This window comes from Arachis hypogaea, chromosome 9, assembly GCF_003086295.3.
Source record: "Arachis hypogaea cultivar Tifrunner chromosome 9, arahy.Tifrunner.gnm2.J5K5, whole genome shotgun sequence".
Taxonomy (NCBI): Eukaryota; Viridiplantae; Streptophyta; class Magnoliopsida; order Fabales; family Fabaceae; genus Arachis; species Arachis hypogaea.
This window is the reverse complement of record NC_092044.1, coordinates 26,497,730-26,506,757: the sequence shown is the minus strand read 5'-3', so window position 1 is coordinate 26,506,757 and position 9,028 is coordinate 26,497,730. Positions and strand designations below refer to the sequence as shown.

The 9,028-nt window shown below is 38.4% G+C and overlaps 1 non-coding gene across 1 annotated transcript; it reads right to left on the bottom strand.

Annotated features, from left to right (window-relative positions):
- Positions 1 to 961: 961 nt before the first annotated feature.
- Positions 962 to 1,065, bottom strand: LOC112714092 (small nucleolar RNA R71). Its single transcript, XR_003159047.1, has one exon. It is a non-coding gene; the product is annotated as a small nucleolar RNA R71 (small nucleolar RNA).
- Between the last annotated feature and the right edge of the window lie 7,963 nt (positions 1,066 to 9,028).

Genomic DNA, 9,028 nt, shown 5'->3' with positions numbered 1-9,028 from the left:
ATCTAACTTCTTATCTTCTTATCTTTTTAAAATTTGATTTTAATTTCTTTTTCAACTAACTCTTTGACTTTTTGTTTGTTTCTTATCTTTTTCAAAACCACCTGACTACTTTTCCCTCTCTAATTTTTGAAAATATCTCACCTCTTTTTCAAAAATTCTTTTTGTTCTAAATTTTAATTTTAATCTTATCTTATCTTTAATTTTCGAAAATTACTAATCCCTTTTTCAAAATTATTTTCGAAATTTCTCCTCTCTTTTCTTATTCTATTTAATTATTTAATTACTAACACTTCTCTTCACCTCTCTCCATCTAAATATCCGAATTCCCTCTTCTACATTCTTCTCCCCTTTCTTTTTCTACTAACATAAAGGAATCTCTATACTGTGACATAGAGGATTCCTCTTTCTTTTCTTGTTTTCTTCTCTTTCATATGAGCAGGAACAAGGATAAAGGCACTCTTGTTGAAATTGATCCAGAACCTGAAAGGACTCTGAAGAGAAAATTAAGAGAAGCTAAGTTACAACAATCTAAAGGTAACCTTTCAGAAACATTAGAACAAGAGAAGGAGATGGCAGCCGAAAATAATAATAATGCAAGGAGAATGCTTGGTGACTTCACAAAGCCAACATCCAAATTTGATGGAAGAAGCATCTCCATTCCTGCCATTGGAACCAACAACTTTGAGCTGAAACCTCAGCTAGTTGCCTTAATGCAACAAAACTGCAAGTTTTATGGACTTCCATCTGAAGATCCTTATCAGTTTTTAACTGAGTTCTTGCAGATCTGTGAGACTGTAAAGACGAATGGAGTTGATCCTGAAGTCTACAGACTCATGCTTTTCCCTTTTACTGTAAGAGACAGAGCTAGAATATGGATTCACAACCCAAGGATAGCATGGACTCTTGGGATAAGCTGGTCACTTCCTTCTTGGATAAATTCTTTCCTCCTCAAAAGCTGAGCAAGCTGAGAGTGGATGTTTAAACCTTCAAACAAAAAGATGGTGAATCCCTCTATGAAGCTTGGGAAAGATACAAGCAGCTGACCAAAAGATGTCCATCTGACATGTTTTTAGAATGGACCATATTAGATATATTCTATTATGGTCTATCTGAATTTTTGAAAATGTCATTGGACCATTCTACAAGTGGATCTATTCACCTAAAGAAAACGCCTGAAGAGGCTCAAGAACTCATTGATATGGTTGCAAACAACCAATTCATGTACACTCCTGAGAGGAATTTCGTGAATAATGGGATACCTCAGAAGAAAGGAGTTCTTGAAATTGATGTTCTGAATGCCATATTGGCTCAGAACAAAGTGTTGACTCAGCAAGTCAACATGATTTCTCAAAGTCTGAATGGATGGCAAAATGCATCCAACAGTACTAAAGTGGCAGCTTCTGAAGAAGCTTATGATCCTGAGAACCTTGCAATTGCAGAGGTTAATTACATGGGTGAACCTTATGGAAACACCTATAACTCATCATGGAGAAATCATCCAAATTTCTCATGGAAGGATCAACAAAAGCCTCAACAAGGCTTTAACAATGGTGGACGCAATAGGCTGAGCAATAGCAAGCCTTTTCCATCATCTTCTCAGCAACAGATAGAGAATTCTGAACAAAACACTTCTAATTTAGCCAATCTAGTCTCTGATCTATCAAAGGCCACTTTTAGTTTCATGAGTGAAACAAGATCCTCCATCAGAAATCTGGAGGCACAAGTGGGCCAGCTGAGTAAGAAAGTCATTGAAACTCCTCCCAGTATTCTCCCAAGTAATACAGAAGAGAATCCAAAAGGAGAGTGCAAGGCCATTGATGTAATCAATATGGCCGAATGCACAAGGGAGGAGGAGGACGAAAATCCTAGTGAGGAAGACCTCCTGGGACGTCCTTCAAGCAAGAAGGAGTTTCCTATTAAGGATCCAAAGGAATCGGAGGCTCATACAGAGACCATAGAGATTCCATTAAATCTCCTTCTGCCATTCATGAGCTCTGAAGACTATTCTTCCTCTGAAGAGGATGAAGATGTGACTGGAGAGCAAGTTGCTCAATATTTAGGAGCTATCATGAAGCTGAATGCCAAGTTGTTTGGTAATGAGACTTGGGAAAGTGAACCTCCCTTGCTCATTAGTGAACTAGATACCTGGATTCAGCAAACTCTACCTCAAAAGAAACAAGATCCTGGCAAGTTCTTAATACCTTGTACCATAGGCACCATAACCTTTGAAAAAGCCCTATGTGATCTGGGGTCAGGGATAAATCTTATGCCACTCTCTGTATTGGAGAAGATGGGGATCATTGAGGTACAACCTGCCTTGTTCTCATTACAATTGGCAGACAAGTCATTGAGACAAGCTTATGGAATAGTGGAGGACATGTTAGTAAAGGTTGAAGGCCTTTACATCCCTGCTGATTTCATAATCTTAGACACTAGGAAGGAAGAGGATGAATGCATCATCCTTGGAAGACCTTTTCTAGCCACAGCAGGAGCTGTGATAGATGTCAACAGAGGTGAATTAGTCCTTCAATTGAATGGGGACTACCTTGTGTTTAAGGCACATGGCCATCCCTCTGTGACAAAAGAGAGTAAGCATGAAGAGCTTCTCTCAGTTCAGAGTCAAGAAGAGCCCCCACAGTCAAACTCTAAATTTGGTGTTGTGAGGCCACAACCAAACTCTAAGTTTGATGTCAAGATCCCATATCCAAACTCTAAGTTTGGTGTTGGGACTATACAACATTGACCTGATCACCTTTGTGGCTCCATGAGAGCCACTGTCAAGCTATTGACATTAAAGAAGCGCTTGTTGGGAGGCAACCCAATTTTATTTATCTAATTTTTATTTTATTTTATTTTATTTTATTGTTATTTTGTGTTTTATTAGGTACATGATCATGTGGAGTCACGAAAAAAATATAAAAATTAAAAACAGAATCAAAAACAGCAGAAGAAAAATCACACCCTGGAGGAAGCACAGGCTGGCGTTCAACGCCAGTAAGATGCATCTGGCTGGCGTTCAATGCCAGAACAGAGCATGAATCTGGCACTGAACGCCAGAAACAAGCAACATTCTGGCGCTGAACGCCAAGAATGTGCCTAGAGGAAAAGCTGGCGCTGAACGCCAGCAACAAGCATGAAACTGGCGTTCAACGCCAGAAACATGTTACATGTGGGCGTTGAACGCCCAGAATGTGCACCACTCGGCGTTTAAACGCCAGAATGGTGTGCAAAGGCATTTTACATGCCTATTTGGTGCAGGGATGGAATTCCTTGACACCTCAGGATCTGTGGACCCCACAGGATCACCTCAGGATCTGTGGACCCCACAGGATCCCCACCTACTATATTCCCACCTTACCTCCTAATCCTATTTTACTCTTCCCCATGTCACACTTCCCAAAACCCTTCACCAATCACCTCAATCTCTCTTCCCAATTACCCCCTTCACCACTCACATCCATCCACTCTTCCCCATAAACCCCACCTACCTTCAAAATTCAAAAACATTTCCCCCCCCATAAACCCTCTCCCCTTTCCCTATATATACCCTTCCATTCTACTTCATTTTCACACAACACAACCCCCTCTTCCATACCTTGGCCGAACCTACACTTCCCCTTCTCCTTCATATTCTCTTCTTCTTTTTCTTCTCTTTTTTCTACTCTTGCTCGAGGACGAGCAATATTTTAAGTTTGGTGTGGTCAAAGCACAATCTTTTTTTGTTTTCCACTACCATCAATGGCACCTAAGGCCGGAGAATCCTCTAGAAAAGGAAAAGGGAAGACAAAAGCTTCCACCTCCGAGTCATGGGAGATGGAAAGATTCATCTCCAAAAGCCATCAAGACCACTTCTATGATGTTGTGGCAAAGAAGAAGGTGATCCCTGAGGTCCCTTTCAAGCTCAAGAAAAATGAGTATCCAGAAATCCGACATGAGATCCGAAGAAGAGGTTGGGAAGTCCTAACCAACCCCATGCAACAAGTCGGAATCTTAATTGTTCAAGAGTTCTATGCCAATGCATGGATCACTAGGAACCATGATCAAAGTATAAACCCGAGTCCAAAGAATTATCTCACAATGGTTCGGGGGAAATACTTAGATTTTAGTCCAGAAAATGTGAGGTTGGCATTCCACTTGTCCATGATGCAAGAAGATGAACGCCCCTACACTAGAAGGGTCAACTTTAATCAAAGGTTGGACCAAGTCCTAATGGACATATGTGTGGAAGGAGCTCAATGGAAAAGAGACTCCAAAGGCAAGCTAGTTCAACTAAGAAGACTGGACCTCAAGCCTGTGGCTAGAGGATGGTTGGAGTTCATTCAACGCTCCATCATTCCCACTAGCAACCGATCTGAAGTTACTGTGGATCGGGCCATCATGATTCATAGCATCATGATTGGAGAGGAAGTAGAAGTTCATGAAGTCATCTCCAATGAATTCTACAAAATAGCCGACAAGCCCTCCACCATGGCAAGGCTAGCTTTTCCTCACCTTATTTGCCATCTATGTTACTCAGCTGGAGTTATCATAGAAGGAGACATCTCCATTGAGGAGGATAAGCCCATCACCAAGAAGAGGATGGAGCAAGCAAGAGGGACCCTTCACAGTTCTCAAGAGATGCATGAGGAAGCTCATCATCAAGAAATCCCTGAGACGCCTCAAGGGATGCACTTTCCTCCCAACAACTATTGGGAACAACTCAACACTTCCTTAGAGGATTTGAGCCACAATGTTGAACAATTAAGGGTGGAACATTATGAGCACTCCATCATTCTCCATGAAATAAGAGAAGATCAAAGAGCAATGAGGGAGGAGCAACAAAGGCAAGGAAGGGACATAGAAGAACTTAAGGACATTGTTGGACCTTCACGAAGAAGACGCCACTAAGGTGGATTCATTCCTTGTTCTTATTTCTTTCTGTTTTTCGGTTTCTATGTTATGTTTATCTATGTTTTGTGTCTCTACTTCATGATCATTAGTAGTTAGTAACTATATCTTAAAGCTATGAATAAATTCCATTAATCCTTCACCTCTCTTAAATGCAAAATGTTTTAATTCAAAAGAACAAGAAGTACATGAATTTCGAATTTATCCTTGAATTTAATTTAATTATATTGATGTGGTGACAATACTTTTTTTTTCTGAATGAATGCTTGAACAGTGCATATTTTTGATCTTGTTGTTTATGAATGTTAAAATTGTTGGCTCTTGAAAGAATGATGAACAAAGAGAAATATTATTGATGATCTGAAAAATCATGAAATTGATTCTTGAAGCAAGAAAAAGCAGTGAAAAAGCAAAAGCTTGTGAAAAAAAAAAAAGAAAAGCTTGCAAAAAGAAAAAAATGGCGAAAAAAATAGAAAGAAAAAGAAAAAGCAAGCAGAAAAAGCCAATAGCCCTTAAAACCAAAAGGTAAGGGTAAAAATGATCCAAGGCTTTGAGCATCAATGGATAGGAGGGCCCAAGGAAATAAAATCCAGGCCTAAGCGGCTAAATCAAGCTGTCCCTAACCATGTGCTTGTGTCATGAAGGTCCAAGTGAAAAGCTTGAGACTGAGTGGTTAAAGTCGTGATCCAAAGCAAAAAGAGTGTGCTTAAGAGCTCTGGACACCTCTAACTGGGGACTCTAGCAAAGCTGAGTCACAATCTGAAAAGGTTCACCCAGTCATGTGTCTGTGGCATTTATGTATCCGGTGGTAATACTGGAAAACAAAGTGCTTAGGGCCACAGCCAAGACTCATAAGTAGCTGTGTTCAAGAATCAACATACTTAACTAGGAAAATCAATAACACTATCCGAAATTCTAAGTTCCTAGAGAAGCCAATCATTCTAAACTTTAAGAGAAAAAGTGAGATGCCAAAACTGTTCAGAAGCAAAAAGCTACAAGTCCCGCTCATCTAATTATAATTAATATTCATTGATATTCTGAAATTTATAGTATATTCTCTTCTCTTTATCCTAATTGATTTTCAGTTGCTTGGGGACAAGCAACAATTTAAGTATGGTGTTGTGATGAGCGGATAATTTATACGCTTTTTGCATTGTTTTTAGGTAGTTTTTAGTAAGTTTAAGCTACTTTTAGGGATGTTTTCATTAGTTTTTATGTTAAATTCACATTTCTGGACTTTACTATGAGTTTGTGTGTTTTTCTGTGATTTCAGGTAATTTCTGGCTGAAATTGAGGGACTTGAGCAAAACTCTGAAAAAGGTTGACAAAAGGACTGCTGATGCTGTTGGAATCTGACCTCCCTTCACTCGAAATGGATTTTCTGGAGCTACAGAACTCCAATTGGCGCGCTCTTAATAGCGTTGGAAAGTAGACATCCAGAGCTTTCCATCAATATATAATAGTTCATACTTTATTCGGGAATTGACGACGTAAAGTGGCGCTCAACGCCAAGTACATGCTGCTGTCTAGAATTAAACGCCAGAAACACGTCACAACCCGGAGTTGAACGCCCAAAACACGTTACAACTTGGAGTTCAACTCCAAGAAAAGCCTCAGCTCGTGGACAGATCAAGCTCAGCCCAAGCATACACCAAGTGGGCCCCGGAAGTGGATTTATGCATCAATTACTTACTCATGTAAACCCTAGTAGCTAGTCTAGTATAAATAGGATAAGTTACTATTGTATTAGACATTTTTAGACAGTTGAATCTTTTGACCATTCGGTCTTTTGATCACCTTCAAGGGGGCTGGCCATTCGGCCATGCCTGAACCTTTCATTTATGTATTTTCAACGGTGGAGTTTCTACACACCATAGATTAAGGGTGTGGAGCTCTGTTGTACCTCAAGTTTCAATACAATTATTATTATCTTCTATTCAATTCTCTTTTATTCTTATTCCAAGATATACGTTGCACAACACTTTGATGAATGTGATGATCCATGACACTCATCATCATTCTCACCTATGAACGTGCGTGACTGACAACCACTTCCGTTCTACCTTAGGCCGGGCGCATATCTCTTAGATTCCCCAAACAGAATCTTCGTGGTATAAGCTAGATTGATGGCGGCATTCATGAGAATCCAGAAAGTCTAAACCTTGTCTGTGGTATTCCGAGTAGGATTCTGGGATTGAATGACTGTGACGAGCTTCAAACTCCTGAAGGCTGGGCGTTAGTGATAGACGCAAAAGAATCAAGGGATTCTATTCCAACCTGATTGAGAACCGACAGATGATTGGCCGTGCTGTGACAGAGCATAGGACCATTTTCACTGAGAGGATGGGATGTAGCCATTGACAATGGTGATGCCCTACATACGCCTATCTGAAATTCCCACCATTAATTTACATAAGTATTTCTATCTTAGTTTATTTATCTTTATTTTCTATTTATTCCATTAATCAAATTTAAACCAATAATCCAATTATACTTGAATCCGCCTGACTGAGATTTACAAGGTGACCATAGCTTGCTTCATACCAACAATCTCTGTGGGATCGACCCTTACTCACGTAAGGTATTACTTGGACGACCCAGTACACTTGCTGGCTAGTTGAACGGAGTTGTGTCCACACATAGCAAAGAGCCATAATAATGATTCCATACAACAACAAAGAATACTATACTGATGTGATCACAATTTCGTCCACCAAGTTTTTGGCGCTGTTGCCAGGGATTGTTCGAGTATGGACAACTGACAGTTCATCTTGTTGCTCAGATTAGATAATTTTCTTTTCAAAATTTTTCAAACATTTGACATATCACATCCTAATTATGCTAAAATTTCACATTCTTTAAAACATTTGACAGCACTCACTAGAGACAATAGATTCCAGGATGATGGAATTTTGTTTGTTGATTAAATTTAATTTTTTACAGTAATAAGAAATTAACCGATCAACTCAGATTTGCATTCTGACAAAGAACAAATCGTACATATATTTCATTGTTACTACTTTGAGTGTTTTCTGGCAAATGGAAAGCATTATATTATTATTTGCATTACTTATGAACTGTTAAATGGCAAATGGAGACTAATTAATTTAATAGTTAACACGTAAATAATACCAAGCTGAATACCATAATATCTTTTAGCTAAACTATTACTAAAAACAACTGCATAAATTACGTGGAATAGAGACCAAAGGGGATCTTGTTATCAATACCATCTTTATAACTTTATTTAACTTTCTTTCTTTCTTTTTGATGGCTCACTAAGTGCTTCACTTTTCAAGTTTCTCTTTTGGGTGCACACCATTTGCTTTCTGTCTCGTCTGGTCACTTTCCAAGTTATTTTTGGAGAAGCTACCTGGTGCACGGAATTGTAAATCACTTTTCACAACTCCGATACAACTAACCAGCAAGTGCACTGAGTCGTCCAAGTAATAAAACCTTACGCGAGTAAGGGTCGATTCCACGGAGATTGTAGGCTTGAAGCAAGCTATGGTCATCTTGTAAATCTTAGTCAGGCGGATTCAATTGGTTATGAGTTTTGATAATTGAAAGATAAGTAAAACGTAAATTAAAATAAAGATACTTATGTAATTCATTGGTGGAAATTTCAAATAACCGTTTGGAGATGCTTTGTTGCTTCTGAACCTCTGCTTTCCTATTATCCTCATCCAATCATGCATGCTCCCTTCCATGGCAAGATGTATGTTGGTGGAACACCGTTGTCAACGACTACCATCCGTCCTCTCAGTGAAAATGGTCCAGCTACAGTTTCTGTACGGCTAATCAACTGTCGGATTTCTCGTCTCGTCTCGGATTTCACTAATTAATCTTACTAGTCCATTAGACCTGCTTAACTTACTAAAATATAATTAAATATATAAATTACTTTTTATTATTAACACAATTATTAGATATTTTAAATTTATTATATTTCATTATAAATATTAAATATGATATATTACATATAAATATTTTTATTAAAATAAAATTTTTAAAAATAAAATTTTATTTTGTAAAAAAAAATATTATCAAACCTTTTAACAAGACTGAATAAGAAGCCAAACTTAATATTTTAAAAAAAAATTTACAACAGATAGTAGAGCAGACTAGACTAATTAACTAC